Here is a 16,336-nt window from a genome sequence, read left to right on the forward strand (position 1 = left end):
AGAAAGAGAATTAAATGGAAAACAAAATTAAACAAAAATTAACTTATTAACAAACTCAGGTCCAAGAGATGACTTTTGCCCTCCAAATCAGGAAAATTCACACCTTGTTGCCATCAATGGGAATTCCAGACAAGGCACATCCAAATGGAACAAAGTTACTTGAATGAAAAATTCAGCCATCCTTCTTCCTCTGCCTCCTCCATCAGCTGCCAGAACTGGCACGCAGAAAGAGACCTTTTTGGCCTCGTAATGTTTGAAGTGAAACTTTTGGGGGAATACTGAAAGTCACTCACAGTCCCAGGGGGACGGTGAGCCATTTTTTCCTCTCTCCCCTCTTTGTAGTTTACTTTTCCCTATATGCATTTTTTTTCTTATCGCAGCTTTTCTGATCACAGTATCACAGTGACTTTATCACTGTCACCTCCTCATTGTGAACCGGCCCATCCCTTGGAGGCAGAGAGTCATTGTGGAGGTGGTAAGTAATTTGTTTTGTTCAATAGGTTTCTTGTTATGCATGCATGCAAAGCCGCTTTTATCTCACATTTAAATTTGTGTTTTCCCTCTTATGATTGGTTTTGCGACATCAAAAAGCTTTCAGCATCTTCAAAAACCAAGAAGAACAAACTCTTAGAAAAATAAAATAAAAATAAAAAGAAATCTTTCCTAACACATCCAGCATTTCAGTGCTGCTTTAGAAACGAACAGATCCACATGGGATACTGGCTACTAACGACTATGGAAATAAGCCTCATTTTTTGATCTCTAGGCCCAAACATTATTCATATTCTTTTCCTTAGCCTCAAACAATGTCTTCAGATAGCCCAGGTAAAAGCAAGCCAGAAACAAAACAACATCATAGCGGAACTGCTTTATGCAGATACTTTCAGCTACGCTACACAACTCGCATTGTCTTTGAACCCAGTGTGATGAGAGAATGATTTGAGACTCCAGGGACGACTCCTGGATATGTTTTTACTTCAGCATATTATAGTGAGACAGAAGTCTTTGGCTTAAGAAATGTGTTCAGCAATCTTCTGCATTTGGGGCGTTTTATTATTATTATTATCACTGTAGTAACACTTTGGACAAGGATGAAAGCTGAGGTCAGGGAGCAGACACGCTGCACAGATGAGGTTATGCAGACTCTTTAACCTTTAAGAAAATGGTTTGTCCGTGCTTAGTGGGAAGCAGAGAGCAGGCGTGAGAAAATCTGATCCAACTGCCCTTCCTCAGAGTTAGAACTGCCTGTAACCTTTGGGCTGTTTTTCAGAAAAGGACCTCTGTATATCCTCTGATTTTCAGTCACATTTCTGCCTACTATTCTGAGAATGCTCATGTCATATTTTTCTTAGCTGACCTTTCTGGGAATTGGTTAGAATTTACATAAGCATCTACAAGAAATCGAAATATTAGACTTGAATATAAGTAATGTATATATAGCCCACAGACTGACGTGCAGCACGCTAATTTTTAGATTAAAGAAACTTGAGAAGAAGGGCACTTGAAACTTAAAATGGCCATCAGAGGTTGTTTGAGAAACTTCATCATCAACATGGGACATACATTTATGTTTCCATCTTGTTTCTGCAAATTCCAGGTATGCTTCTAGGAGTTGCAGAATAGTAAATATCCTTTTTTTTCTTTTTTTTTTTTTTTAAAGGATCCTCTCTGACATGTCCCATTTGGTGCTATCCTTTGATAAAGAGGAAAAACCCAAGCCCTGTCTTGCTGAAAATTTGCAGTTATAAAGCTGGACACACTTTATTGACCAAAATGGAGCAAGAAAATAGGCAGGTCAGATTTAAGAATGAGTATGGTCTTAATCTATAGGATTATCTGGGATGAAAAAATTTCTACAATAACCCAAACCATTACTGGGTGTTAATTCCACCACAGGGCTATTTACAGGATGATTTAAATTGACATATGCAGGCTCTGTTATCCTGATTAGCTCACTTGTGAGGGCTGTTGGGCCTCCATACCCAGATCCTCAGGTGCCTAATTCTGGTAAAGCTGTCCCACCTGGCTTCCCAAGGAAATTGGTTCTTTCTTTCTCAGCTCCTCCCTAATTGTGGACTGGAGGAACTAATTACCCTGAGACAAGGATTTGGAGTGCTGTGGGGGGTTTTCCACTGCTTTGAATGAGAGCAGGATTGAACGCTTTGCGACAGTTTAAAAAGGTAATTTGAAGCCATTACTGGTTAAGGGAGGAGGAAGGAGACTTTGCAGCAGGGCAAAACCTCTTCCCCTTCTAGCTCACTGCTGTCCTTGGATTTTTAGGGGCTTTTCATTCTGGCAAATGTATTTTATGAACCTGCTGTACACTCAGTTAGAACAATCCCACACTGGGATCTAATTTCAGACCTACAAAGTTTGATTTGTCCTTTTTTCAGGCTATGTACTCATTTGAACTAAAATTACCCAGCTGCCAGCCTGCTTGATAGCAATTACATCTAAAGAGAGAAAACTACTGAACTTCATGTATTGGTAATGGTTTTTCTGTCTATATTTTTCCTTGGGGATAACGTTGTATGGGAAAATTAGACAGATTAGCCCAGGAAAAATAGTGAACGAAAATACATATTTTATACTTTTTAAAAGTATCCTCATGCTACCAATTAGAGACATTATTTAATGCAGGTATTTTAGCATGATGGTGTTGGTCTTTATATGAAGAAGAACAAAACCATTTTTGATAGTTATTTAAGGGCATCCTAAATACACTCTAGAATAGTACATTTTAATTTTCAATAATGCCAGCAGACTCGAGCATTCAGATTTTAGCATAACCAGCAGGAAAACTGTTTGATGTTTTAATTATGTCCCAGAAAATGCTGAATGTGTTATAAAAGAAATCTGAAGAGGGGAGGGGGGAAAAAAAGGTTTTTATTACTGCTCAAGAGGAAGGACGTTTTACAACATAGCATTAAATATGTAAAATGGAATAAAAAAGAACTTGGATAGTCAAAACTTTGTCTGAAACAAAGTAGGCCAGAGAAGCAAAATAATATGTCTGTTAGAAGCAGTCGGCAGTGAGAAGGGGAAGGGAACATTTACATAGAGATAGGGCTGAAGGAAAGGAAAACCCTTATAATAACCCCAATGTCTTTTAAATTATGTTTAAGAGCAGCCAGAACCGTTCCCAACAAGGTGTCTCACAGGATTTCAGAGTTCCTGATTAATGTGGTGACCTACTGCTCTCTGATGCAATGCATTCAAAACCCAGCTGGGGATTCGCAGTCGGGATGAGGCTGTTGGGACTTCCTGGGGCTCCATCCTGCTGGCACCAGGGTCAGCCTCCGCAGCAAGGCTCAGGAAAGGTGTTCCCAAGGGAGGGGGGGGAAAAGAGAACCTGAATCATTTGCAATGAACTGAACCAGATGTACAAAGCTCCAGTAATTTCAGCAGTGATAGGAAGTGGAAAGGAAAAGAAAATTACTGTGGTTTAACTCTTCCTTCCCTTAACAGGTGTCAGAACAGGCTGATGGAGGCAACATGGGGCATGGCCACAAATGGGCCGTGGGCTGTGATGTCCCACTGCGGGGCAGGGATCCTCCACCAGCAGGGGGCTGCAGAGCCAAAAAGCCTAAATCCACCTCTCTACCCCTCTGAGCACCCTGCAGTATGTGCAATTTCTTGGCTCTTCGTTCTGCAATTCTGAACTGCCTTAAAAGGAGACACCTTCAATTTGGTTAAGATACATAATTTGTGCTTTGTTGATAGATTTGTTTCTCTTACAGCGTGCCATCACGTAACTATCCCCAGAAATGTTTGATTCTTTTTTTTTTTAAATGCCAATAACAGATCTAGGATATGTGTAGCTATATACATACACAGTTAATATGAAAGTCAGGTCCATGATTGTACTGGCTACACGCACACCTCATAGTTAACGCTGCTTTAAAAAAGCCAGCATAAAGCTTTCTGTGACTACAGCTTGCTTTAAACAATATAACCCTTTACTGATAAAATAATAAATAATGTATCTAAATAAATAAAAAGCGAAATACTTTTATTAGGTTGTTGATAATGTCAGTCTGATGAAAGAATCTGGAGTCAGGTGTCGATGAAACAGTGTTTTGAATTCTTCTTTACCAGCGTGGCATTTCAAAATGCCCAGTGTCAAGCCTGGATATTATGATATATGTTTCTTATTTACTATTACAGTTCTTAGAGCTTCTGTGCTTTGTTATTTGATACCTTGGCTGTTTGCTTAAACTCTGTATGCAAATGCAGAGCTCAAATACAAAGCTGGAGTGTTAAGATTAAAGGAGAACTAGGATTCCAAGATTAAAAAGTAAGATGACTGTTTCCTGTAAATATGTATCATTAGTCTGATTCTAAAAGAATGTTTAGCAATGATGCAAATAAAAAAAAATAAAAAAAAATCAGCGCTGTAAAAGAAATGGCCCTAAATGCTTTAGAATGCATGGATAGCAGAAAAGCCTTTTTCCAGCTGTAAATGAATGGCACGTTCTGACGCCCACTGCAAAGGTAATCGTTAGCAGGGCCCCACATGATGCTTTTCGGATGCCTTTCCTTTCTTACACATCCTTTTCCTATTTGACTGCAGTCTGAGCAAGCTGTGTAAGGCAGAGCCTCCATGCCCAGCTCCTTCTCCCAGTCCCTCTATCCCACAGAGCTGCAGCTCGGGAGCACCTGCACACAGGCACTGTCATAGCACAGCATTTGGGTACCAGCTCGGCCTGCAGTGTGCTTCATCAGGATGCTGCAGCCCGGTCTGCAGCATGCTCACCCCTTCTGCATCCGAGGTGGAACTTGTTGCCAAGAGAGCAGCTGGCGTTGTTATTCGAGCTGGTAAACTTTCACCTTGGGAATAGTATTTCTGTGCCTGTGTCACGGCTGGGAGCCGGAGAGTTCAGGGAGAAAAACTTGTTTGACAAGCAAGGCTTTTTTGTTTTTTAAAAAAAAAGGAGGGAAAGGAGAAAAAAAAGCTCCGAACTCGTGGGAATAGGTGAAAGCGACAGAGGCTGGAGACAAAGATGAGAAGCGATCCTTAACGTGGTTGCGTCTGCCCACCCCGCAGAGGGGAAAATCAAAAAGCTGTCAGCACAGAGCACGGTGCTGGGCGGGAGGCAGCGAGCAGCCAGGAGATGGGAACGCTCCAGGTGAGATTGCATCCTGCAGCCCTTCAGCACTGCTCTGGTGCTGATGGGAGAGAAGGCAGGCTGTGGGGTTGAGGTGTGAGGTGCATCCAGCAAGGTTCAGTGAGCCCCGGCTGGCAGGGGAAGCAGCTGCAAAGCAGCGGTCACTTACAGGCTACCTCTCACTTTCTGCTTTTTTCACCTTTTTTGATTTGTGAGCCGTGGTGTGTTTTGCAGAGGAGCGTGTCCCTTTTGAAATGCACATTCTCGAAGCACTGCACAGCATAAATGGGCTTGTTTTCCTTCGCCACCTCTCACAGACACCTTAGAAGTAGACCACAGAGCTCCCAGAGGTCTGCAGACCCCTGGGTTGAAAACTAGTATTCTAATGTTAATCCTTTCAGTTGTCCAGTTCAGGAAATGTGATTATTTTACAGCTGAGAGAACAAAGAAAGGTGATGCCAAAAAGCAGGAATGGTGAAGACTTGGCTCTGATCTAGGATCAAGAAGTGAGGCTGGCTTTCCCATGAGTCTTTCAGATGCTATGGAAGTCACTCCCAAAGTGTTCCTTTTTCATTAGGGAACGTGTAAATTCACATCCGTGGACAGTAAGTGTTCACAAATCCCTCTTAACCCAGAGTGGTGCATGCTTGCGCATTGCTTATCACAGTTCTGATGTGTCTCTTTTCACACAGCCCGGTTTGAAGCAGTGGTCATGCCCAGGCCATGGAGGCAGTCAGTGGTAAGTTTTGGACAAGAAGCTGATTTTTTTAGAGCACTGGTTGCTGTTTGTAAGCGCTAGAAGCACGTCCCTGCCTACTCTCCTGGGATTCTTATCCCTTAAAGCAGGGAACACTTTGAACACTTTGATTTTTGCAAGTACATTCAAATTACAGCTGGCATTCACAGATTTGTAGGTTTTTGAGGCCAGGAGTGCATCCTTTTTTTGTCCAACTTTCCCTGTATTCAGCCCAGTAACTTGCATTTGACTAAAGCATAGCTTTTGTTTGATTAAAGCACAGCTGCCAGAAAAGCATTCAGACCCGATTTGAAGACATCAGGAGAGAGAAATTCCATCTCTTCCCTTGATGCTTCATTCTAGTGGCTAATCACCTTCAATGCTAAATATTTGTGCCATTCTGGCTAGATTAAAGAGCATTTCAGTACGTGGCGTTCCTATGAGATAATTCTTGCAATGAAGTAACCTTTTAATCTTCTTTTTGATAAATTAAACAGTGTGAGATCTTTAGGTTTATCACTGTCAAACATTATCTGCAGTCAGTAAATCATTTTCGTGGCTCTTTTTGAGCCTTCTCCAATTTTGTTATGTCTTTCTTTAACGTGACAACTGGATTCCAGAGTCTGGCTTATGCCCACCTAGGGTTTAGTCTCTAGCCTGCGTTCTCTTCTTTGCTGTGAGAGTGGGGAGCATCTTAACCTAAGTCTGACCAAACTCTTAGGCATCTAAATGTTAGGCATCTAATAGGGTTAGGCATTTCCTAGGCTCCCTCAGTAGTCAGCAGAGATAGGACACTTCTGAAGAACACACTTTCCCATTTATATAATTTTGCTTTGGGCTGTATCAGGGTATCTTCTTTTTTAATTCACTCCACCTTTCCAAGATTTTCAGATGCCACCCTCACATCAGCAGCACTCTTTTTCATCCCTCTGCCAGCCTCTCTGTTTTTCCAAATGTGTTATCAGCAAAGACTATGAGAGCAGGTCAGAAACATTTCAATTAAATAACATTTTCCAAAAACAGTCTGTGGAGATGATCTGATGTGGGCATAATTCTTACTGAAACTAATTCATAGACAGGAGTCTAATGATGTTTACTAACTGAATCCACCAAAGAAAACATCAGCTAGATGCAGACCAGTCCTTCTGGCTGCTAAATTTTGTTAAGGAAAAATCCATGCAGTGATGACTCTGTTGACAATTGTCTTTTGGAGATCTGCCAAGTAGCCAGCTCTTCACCCATTCATCCTGTGCCTTATCAGTATTGCAAGTACCATTTTTTTCAATTGAAATCATATGTGAATTAAACTTAACAGCAATTCCATAATTATCTTGCTCAAGAAATTCATTATAAAGTACCTCTAATCTTCATTTGCATTTTTTTCTGTCTTTTTTCTTCTTCTTTTCAATTTATTTGTGATTAATTGGCTCTTTTGAGCCAACCACATCTGTCATTTGCTTGGGCTATCCTTTTTGCACCATTGGTACAACTGTAGGTTTCTAGTGACCACCATCTTTTTTGCCTGTAACTAATTAACTCCTAGAAGTCAGAAATGATGTACTGGATCTGTACCTTTCTCATTTAAGGAATTAGTCTCTATACCTCTTTTTTCCCTCCTTCCCTCCTTCGACTTACTTTGTCAAGCGATCCAAGTAATTGTTTACCAGCTGCATGGGACCTCCAACATATGCCTCCCTAACTGAGGACCCCCTAACAGAGCAGGTTTTCCCATTGATGTGTTCCAGACAGGTCTCAAGGAGAAGCATATCTTGTTTACTGGTTTGATTTAGTGGTCTACAAAGCCTCCTGCCACTGCCACCTCCTGAGCTCTCTGAGTCAGCTCAGTGATCGAAGAGGCACTCAAAGTCCTGGGGCTCACTCTAAGCCCTCAGTAACTAGAAAACTAGATAATAACATTTTTAACATGTTTAGTGCCATATCTCACCTCTTTTACACTATCTGCTGTTCCTGAACAGGATGAGATGGCTCCAGGAAACAACACCACAAAGTTATCAGCGTGAAGTGGATGATGATGTGGTGTCATTCCCAGAAAGTCTTCTGCTGTTGCTATCTCGTGATGCATCTTGACAGTGTGATGGCATCCCGCAGCTCTCTGTGCATCTTCAGGTAAGCGTGCAGTGTACCCACAGGGCAGCCAAATCACAGGATCAGAGGAACTAAAGACAGGCAAGATCTGTCAGATCACAGAGCACATGCCCCCACCAGTGAGTGCTGTTGGTCCTGATACAGCACGTGTCAGATCTCAAACAGATACAACTTATCTCAGACAAAAGGCCAAAGGGAGTTGGATGTTGTTTTTTGTTTTTTGTTGTTTCTGAAATCTAATATTCACAACTGTTGAGAAAGGCCTTCTGTTATGTTCTGATGTTAGAAACCTGAGTCTAACCCTTGGGTCTGGTCATTATCCTGCTCTGACTGTTGGTCAGTCTGGGCTTGATCCCAGAGGGGAGATAATGTCTCAAAACAGTTCACCTTTCTTCCAGAATAAGCCACAAAGTGAAGGCAAGTAGGGTCTCTGCAGAGGTGTAGTTTGGTCTGTGCAGCACATCTGGTTAGAACTCCCCACAAGGCCATGTTGAGCCCAGCTTAATTGTCTGGGCTGGGGCTGGATGGATCCAGGGCTGCACTGGCTGCTCCAGCATCTCCATCCTGTCAGCTGTGCAGAAGTCACTGCTTATTGTACTGTTCTAATAGAGCAGGACACACACGTTCAACTGTGGAAACGGCATAACAAATGAGTCATGAAAATCATGATTCTTTTCACTTGCTTCCTGTTTCCTTTCAATGAAACTTTTTTTTGGCATTTAAGTTTAATCCAGAGGGATGTTTGTGACAAGGGATTTTTTTTCCTTCTCTGTGATTGATTTAGGACCTACTTATATCTGTTTAGCAAGTCCTTATCTTTATCTATGTTTCTTATCTCCACTGAATTGACAATACTTCAGGTGAGACAGCTCTTTTGATGAGCAAAGCTTACTTCATGTGACTACACAAGAGTCATATGAAGATTGGGCCATTCAGATACGGACCAGAAGAAATACTTCACATGCTAATCAGGGCACTGGACTTCTGCCCCAGCTTGCTATAAATGGTTTGGAATGAATTGTACATGAGGAATGAGGACAGATGCTTTTCAACATCTTTTTTTTTTTTTTTTTTTTTTTTTTTTTTTTTTTTTTTTTTTAGTTTTGAGGAACTAGCAGATCAGGAAACAAAACAAACAAAACCAAACGGGTTAAGGTACATGAGTGTCAGCATGCCCCCATGATGGAGGGGGAGGAATCTGGAACGCTATGGAAGTTCAAACTGCCTCCTCTATCCTTGTGCTAGGCCTGATTGTTTCTCCCTCTTGTCCCATATTATTTACTACACAAATCCATTAGCATTGCTTTTTCTTGCTGCATCCAAGTCTATCACTTGAGCTATTCACATGACATTTTATCCTTTCTTTGGAAGACAATCGTGTCTTCAATCAAAGACCTCTTGACAAAAGGAAATAGGAGCAAGAACTTGAGCTGGCATAATGCAGCAAAGTGCTTTCTGTACACCTGCATAATACGACTCTGTCATCCATTACTTTCAAAATTATGCTGAAAGACTTCTCTTGTTTACATTTTTTTGTGTGCCCCGACCCACTGCTTATTTGACCTTGAGGTTCCCTTCATTCCTCCTTCTGCTACCTCCCTCACTGCCCTCTTCCCATTCCTACACCTTCAGCAGTTATTACAGCCTTTGTTGGTTGCAGTTTGTATAATTATTTTGCAGCAGTCAACACACAAACATTTATTTAGCCTGATTTCATACCAAAGAGACTGAATACCACAGTCAGATCTGTATAAGTATTTTAGGTGTTTTGCCAAACAGAATCTAACGTCTAATTTTGGGCATCCTCTTTAGTGCCAGAGATGAAAAGTTCCTTGTGGATTCACTATTTTTTTTTTTTTTTTATGTAATGAATGAAAGGAAAAAAATAATCCTTAAAAAATCAAAATTATGATGAGAATAACAGTGCACGACTGGAGTTCCAGCAGATGCGTAGCTGACTGCATTTGAGTCGTGTTTTCCACTGAGACAGTGCTGGGCAGACTCCCCATGGGAAGCCCAGGGAGAGGAGATTACCTTCCTATGCAAAGGTAGCTCCCACAGGGCGGGTGTAAATCATGCTGTGTTGTTGACATTCCTTCCTCAGGATGCTCCTGTTACTGATCTCGCTCTGGGTTTTGCCAAGGAACACGTTCAGTCTATAGTTGCCATCTGATCCATCTCATCTTTGTTTTGGGCTGTGCTGGTTATTTCATCTATTTCCCAGAGTGGCTGCAACACCCATGGTCGCTTTTTGCTTTCTCGGGCTGCCCTGTGACAATTTACTTGCCATCTTGTGTATAAACCTAAAATCCTAGGCCTATCAAAGCCTATCAAAGACTTTCGATCAGAAGTCTGTCCACTGTGGTGGGGTAGGTTTTTGTATGCTGCTAAGGGACTTGAGAGGTGACCTAGGAAACAGAGTAACTCCAGTGGTGAGTGTTTCTGTCTGTACAAAAAGGTCACGTAAATTCTCTGATCTCTGCTTCCCAGCTGTACAAATGTGCATCTGCTTCCAAAAGGGTTACAAAACTTTCCTAATAGTGGCACGTTTGTTTGCGATAGACCTGCTCAACACTAAGGAAACCACTTCATTTATCATTATGCTACGTGTCAATGATATTTCAGGCATTCGTTCAGCAGCTCTTGGGCTAGTGTACCTGATTAGTGCCATCAGGCAGCCTGTTCCTTCATCCTTTTCTCAAAAGAAGGGCACAATAGAATTGAGTCAATCTCTTCGTACCTGGGTATAGGCACCGCTTTGGCATGAAATCACCATTCTTAATTATGCAATACTGTCATTCCTTGGTGGTGATGGAAGGAGGAACTGGCTGTTGCTTATTTTTTTTTTTTCCTTCTTGAGATCTGGACAGGCCTTGACAAGTCTGATCCTTGGAATGGATTCACTACAGATGCCTGGGAGATGAGAGAAGTGCTAACTGGCATGAGCCTGGCAAGACATTCCTATACAGAACGTTGGACAGGCCATCCTCTTCTGTGAATGCAGATCCTGAAAGATGGTGTGTCCTTGCAGTCAGTCACAGAGTAGAGATGGTGAGCAATCCAGCTGGGGCAAAGTACTTCTACAGCAGAAACTGGGCTAGCAAGGGTACTGAGGGATTTAAAAGCATGTTAGGAATTCAGATCTCTGGGTTGTTGAGGAATCTGTGGTAACTTCAAATGTTGGAAAATTACTATAAAACTAGGGCTGTGGTGCTGGCAGATAACAGGCTTTCCAACTTTGTGTTAAATGGTACCTCCCCACCTTTTACCTTCAGTTCCCTGTTTTGTAATTAACGCTGCTTCTTTTCAGCAAGATGTTATAACTTATGATGAACTGTGTTTAGCTAGCAGCAGGTAGCATCTCTTGATCACTCACCAGGTTAAAAAGAAGAAAGGTTACCCAACATTCATCAGCTGTAACCTGGGGTTTCATTGCTAATAACTGTAAGAACCAACTTCTTTTCTTAGTGTCTCTGAAACACTAAAAATAATCTTTTCTTTAAACAAAAAACATTTTTAGAGCTGCTGCGTGAAAAGGTAGGAGATGAGATTAGCTTTGTCAGAAGCATTTGTAGCTGGTCTTATTTGCTAACAAGGCAATATTGAAGGATTTTGATACGATACCCGACATTTTGATGTGGATTCCCAGAGATGTTTTGCCCAGGATGTTGTTCCAAGCACTCATGCTGACATTTCCTAGTGTTCAGTGCTGCTGCTGTGCTGGCATCCTGATACTGCTCAGTCCTCTCAGTGATCCACAGAAGCACTGGATGGATCCCAGATTTTAGGATGGAAACCTCAAACAATTTGTGATTTTTCTGTATCCTTAATGGTGAAATCTGTTCCCACACTAACAGTAATCAGAGTCGAGCATGAGCAGCCACAGCTAGTGGGAATCCTGTAGATGATTCATCCATCTTGTTAATCCTATGATGATTATCAGAATCTGTGCTCCATATTTATTTTCAGCTGGCAGTCTATGGCAGGAAGCATTTTCACAGTTAAAAAGCAAAGAAGAGAACTTGGCAATTGTGCCCACTAAAAATCCCAAGTAACTTCTGATTTATGGGACCGTTTCGTTCTTCTCTATCACGTGTGTATATTCCTGCGATTTTATAGGACCTTCTGTCTCAGAGGTGTTTGAAATTTGATAGTGAAACCAAGTCATTGGTACATTGGTACACAATTTCTAACTGCATAGGCCCCTACAGTCTGTAACAGCTACTATGTAAGTGAATCACTAATGATGATATCCCTATTTGAATGCAAAGTCTGCCTACTGACATTTCCTCTGGGTTACCTAGCTCTGTAAGCCTGTGCTCTGTGAATTCACTGGCGTCATTTGGACTACGTTGATGTGCACCAGTGGAGGACCTGACTCACCCTCTGGTGGCTGCTGTGTGAGCGATCCGTATCCTTTGAGTTAATGATCCTGGACCTTTATTCCTCTCTTCTTTCCTCTCATTTTTTCAGACATGCCACCTATTACTTTGACATTTCTCTGCGATCCACAGAACAGCAGCACTCTGCTGCTTTCTTTCTCCAACTTTATGTGGGATATGCTACTAGTACACATCCTAGTTCGACATTCATGTCTGGGGAGTCAAGGCACCCTTTGGTGTCCATGCCTCCCAGTAAAGGCTTTTACTGTAAATGCAATTATTCAAGCACCTCTGGTGTATAAATTTTGCTCCAGAAGGATGGACTATAGATCTGTTAGAGAGACAGTTTACAGCATAATCTGGAAATCGTAGTTTTTTTTTTTCTTTCTTCATCTTTGCTTCCTTAGCTAATTGCTTTTCTCTCTTCAAACTTTTATTTTTATCATCGCACCCAGGACTTCGGAACCAGAATAAAAAGAGTTCACCCACCAGGTGGCATTTTCTCACATGTCCGGCACTAATTCTAACATGAACAATTTGTACATAAAATTATAAAACTGAGGGCCACATATGTGCACCTGTGGAGCAGAAACTTGACTGTTCTCAATTCTGTTCTAATTATTGAGCCTTAGAGCAAAAACTACGTTTCAAAGAAAACTTTCTGTACAGGCCTCAATAGAGTTAAAGGAGAAACATTTTAAGTTGATGAGCTGACACTTGTAGAAGCAAATATATTAAATAAATCATGATTCGTTTTGGGGCTAAATCTGACTTACATCAACTCTGGAAAAACTAGATCCTAATGAGTGACAGTTTGGTGTTTTCTGTCACTTCCTACAGTAATGGCCCCAAGCTGACACCGCTCTGTGGGAGTCTAATACTTCTGAACAAAAGTTTTTTTGGAGTGAGATAGACAAGGTAGAAATCCCAAGGTGACTGGAAGGAATGTCTAATGACTGGAAAGACATATTTACTGGCAGACTGTATGTAAGCTGTGACAGTTGACAGGGCTTGATTGTAATAAATATAGTTGATGAAGAGAAGGGTGACAGGTGAGGACAGAGAGAGAAAAAGAGTCAAAAGATCTGCATTGGCTGAACCCTATTAATGGTAAGTTGGTAACAAAGCCCAGAGTCATAAAAGAAAGCAGTTATCGCAAACTGATGTCTAAACATCGAAATGTGTGGGACCTGCAGGTTGCTGTAACAAGCTCAGATTTGTTGACCTTTCTTCTAGCTATTTCATAGGTGGTGTTTCTAGTTGTATCTCACACCAGCAGCAGGCAGCAGCCAACATTTTTAACTATTGTGTATGATTAATCATGTAACAAAACAAACTGATTAAGGTCATAATTATTGCTTCAATCTATAACTTCTATTGCTTTGATCAGGGGATTTGGTGTTGGAAAACGTGCCTCCGAGTGCTGTGAAGGAAGTAATCCTCCTGGTGGTCTGTTCTGCTGAAAACAAAATGAATTCCTGTAAAGGAAATTAAGCAACAAAAAATCTGAAAGTATTTATTTAAATGCAGAGGCTCACTGCGCGCGCACACACAGATGGAGTGATTGACCCTGAAAATGGAAACAACTCTGGCATATTAAATTGTGACACTTTATAACTGACTGGTCAGAGTTTCAACAATAGGATTTCCAATGAGCTCTGCACTTTCTTCCCCCAGGCAAATGTCACACACTGAAACTAAACAGGATCTTTTTTTTTCTTGTTCATCCGACGTGCTGTTTTCTGTGCCCGAGATACGAATCTGTATTTGAAAATGCCTTAACCCTTTGGAAGGACAACCCTTCCTCTCTGTGCCCCAGGAGGGAGTTTTGCAGCAGATGTGGGGGACGTCGCGTTGGCGTTGGCACTGAGGTCATTCTGCATGCTGGATGTACTCCCATTGCAAAAGGTAAGAAAGAAAAAAGCAGTCATAAGGGAATATCTGGAAGAAAGCGTGCAGGAATTCATGAACTTACTGTAAAGGTTAATAAAGAGGAACATCTCACATTGAGAATATCAAATGAGAGTTCTTCCAAACTCTGGAAATGGGCCTATTTAGCAGCAAAGTCACAGTTTGCTTGCTTTCATCACCACGCAGACAGAGGTGAAAATCCCTTTGCTTTCTTGCTTGTATGAAACATGAAAGAATTTGTAAAATATTTGGACAACTAAAATATTGAGACAACTTTTTTTTAAAAAAAGTTGCTGTTATTTTGAATGAATGGTTCCCCCTCCCAGCAAAAGGCCATGCTCTATACAAGTAGTGTTGCCACTAAATGGGTCATGGAGAGTGCCAAAAAAAAAAAAAGAGAGACAAATGAATCCATATGGGCACACACTACAAGGGCTCACAGAGTAGCACAATGCTTCTGTGTCAATCACGTCCATGTTCCTCCTTTGCTGGCTGCCTGTCTCTCATAAGGCAGTGGATCCAGCCTCTCTGCTTCTTCCAGCTGCCTCTCTGGAATCACAGGATTGAGATCCATGTCACATCAGCACGGGACTGTCAGCCTAATTGCCACGTATACACTTACTTCTTACACACCTCTACTTGTCATTGTCTGCTTATGCATCTGTGCACAATATGCAGGCAGACATGAGCGTGTCCTTTCATGCAGAAAGTTTTCCACGTACTGTCTATGGATTGATATCCACAAATATCCATATATTTTGTATATCATGCAGTTGCATACCTGGACACACAAAAACTTCATCTGCTGTCCACTCTGGATTTGGTACTATCTTGGCAAAATTAATCTACAGTTCTTTTCTTCAGCGGTGATCCTTTGGTGCCCAAGCAGAGCACCATTGTATTTAAATATAATGAATACATGTATATGTAAGTGTATTTATGAACACACACAGTTTCTGCTCTGCAGCCCAGTCTCATGCAGCCTGAACAACACGTAAACAAACTTCTTTGAAGCCTTGATCCAGGCAACAGGAAGCACAAGCCAAAGGAGGTGGTATTTAGACTATGATATAACCTTTTGCTTTTTACATATGTTTGTGTATTCATGCATGTATTCTACACATTCTTTTGCCCTTTTGCAGAGACATTATTACAACTTTGGGCTCGTTGTCAACATGCAAACTGTCTTCATGCAAAAATCAATGTATTACACCCAATATAAGTGGCTGTAGATTTCTCAACTTTATCATCTATTTCAGGTACCAAGACATATTCAAAATCAGTTTCTTGTTGAAAGATGGAAGTAGAGGACAAAGCAGGAACAAAAACCTTCATGGAGTGTATCTTTTCTGGATTCGTATGGAAATGTGACTTTGACCACTGCTTACATCAGGGTCAGGTTTTCATTTCAGTACTGCAGAAGATGACACTCGTGGATGGCTTTTTGCAACTGTTTTTTTAATGTGAATATAGGATTAACACAGGATGTTTTCTTTAAGTTATGTGGTCTAATCAAAATACTGTTAAAAGTAAAAACTGAAGCTGAGTGTGAGGAAAACTGTATGAAATGAAATTCATGAAGAGAATATTCTTTTTCATTTTTAATTGAAGTCATATAAAAGTTTTTTCCCTTTTTTGCACCTGTGAATCTACATTGATTTTAGATAGCTTCTGAGAAACAACTTTCCCAAGAGTGTAATGATCTTCTGATTGTTGCATATGGCACTAGGACCTTAATAAAGGTTCTGAAGTCTATGAGTCTCCAAAGCACCTTTCTGGAAAAGCATAGCTTTCCAGGTTTTGAATAAATTTTTCCTGCAGAAATTGTTTAACATGTTTAGATATCTTCCTTTAGTTTAAACTGTCTCTGCAATTATTTTAGAAGCTGAAAAAGAACAAACAAAAAATCTCTTTTGCATCATGACCATTCATAACTCAAACTAAAGCTACAACTAGAAGCACAATTTTGTATGACCCCAAGAGCGACATTATGGACACTTTTACTGACATAAAGTTTACAGTTTTATTTAGGTTGTTAAGAGAAAAAAAGTTTTTTGCTTGCCACAGTAAATAGAGGTTCATGCCAAAAAACA

General features: G+C 41.0%; 1 long non-coding RNA gene across 1 annotated transcript; it reads left to right on the forward strand.

The window, feature by feature from the left end:
- Positions 1-1,915: 1,915 nt before the first annotated feature.
- Positions 1,916-15,790, forward strand: LOC116231493 (uncharacterized). Its single transcript, XR_004167486.2, has 9 exons — positions 1,916-2,180; positions 2,394-2,487; positions 3,469-5,129; positions 5,801-5,847; positions 7,821-7,971; positions 10,811-11,001; positions 12,255-12,361; positions 14,126-14,240; positions 15,503-15,790. It is a non-coding gene; the product is annotated as an uncharacterized LOC116231493 (long non-coding RNA).
- The last annotated feature ends 546 nt before the right edge of the window (positions 15,791-16,336 follow it).

The sequence above is a fragment of the Phasianus colchicus genome, chromosome 8 (genome assembly GCF_987193195.1).
Source record: "Phasianus colchicus chromosome 8, bPhaCol1.hap1.1, whole genome shotgun sequence".
Lineage (NCBI taxonomy): Eukaryota > Metazoa > Chordata > Aves > Galliformes > Phasianidae > Phasianus > Phasianus colchicus.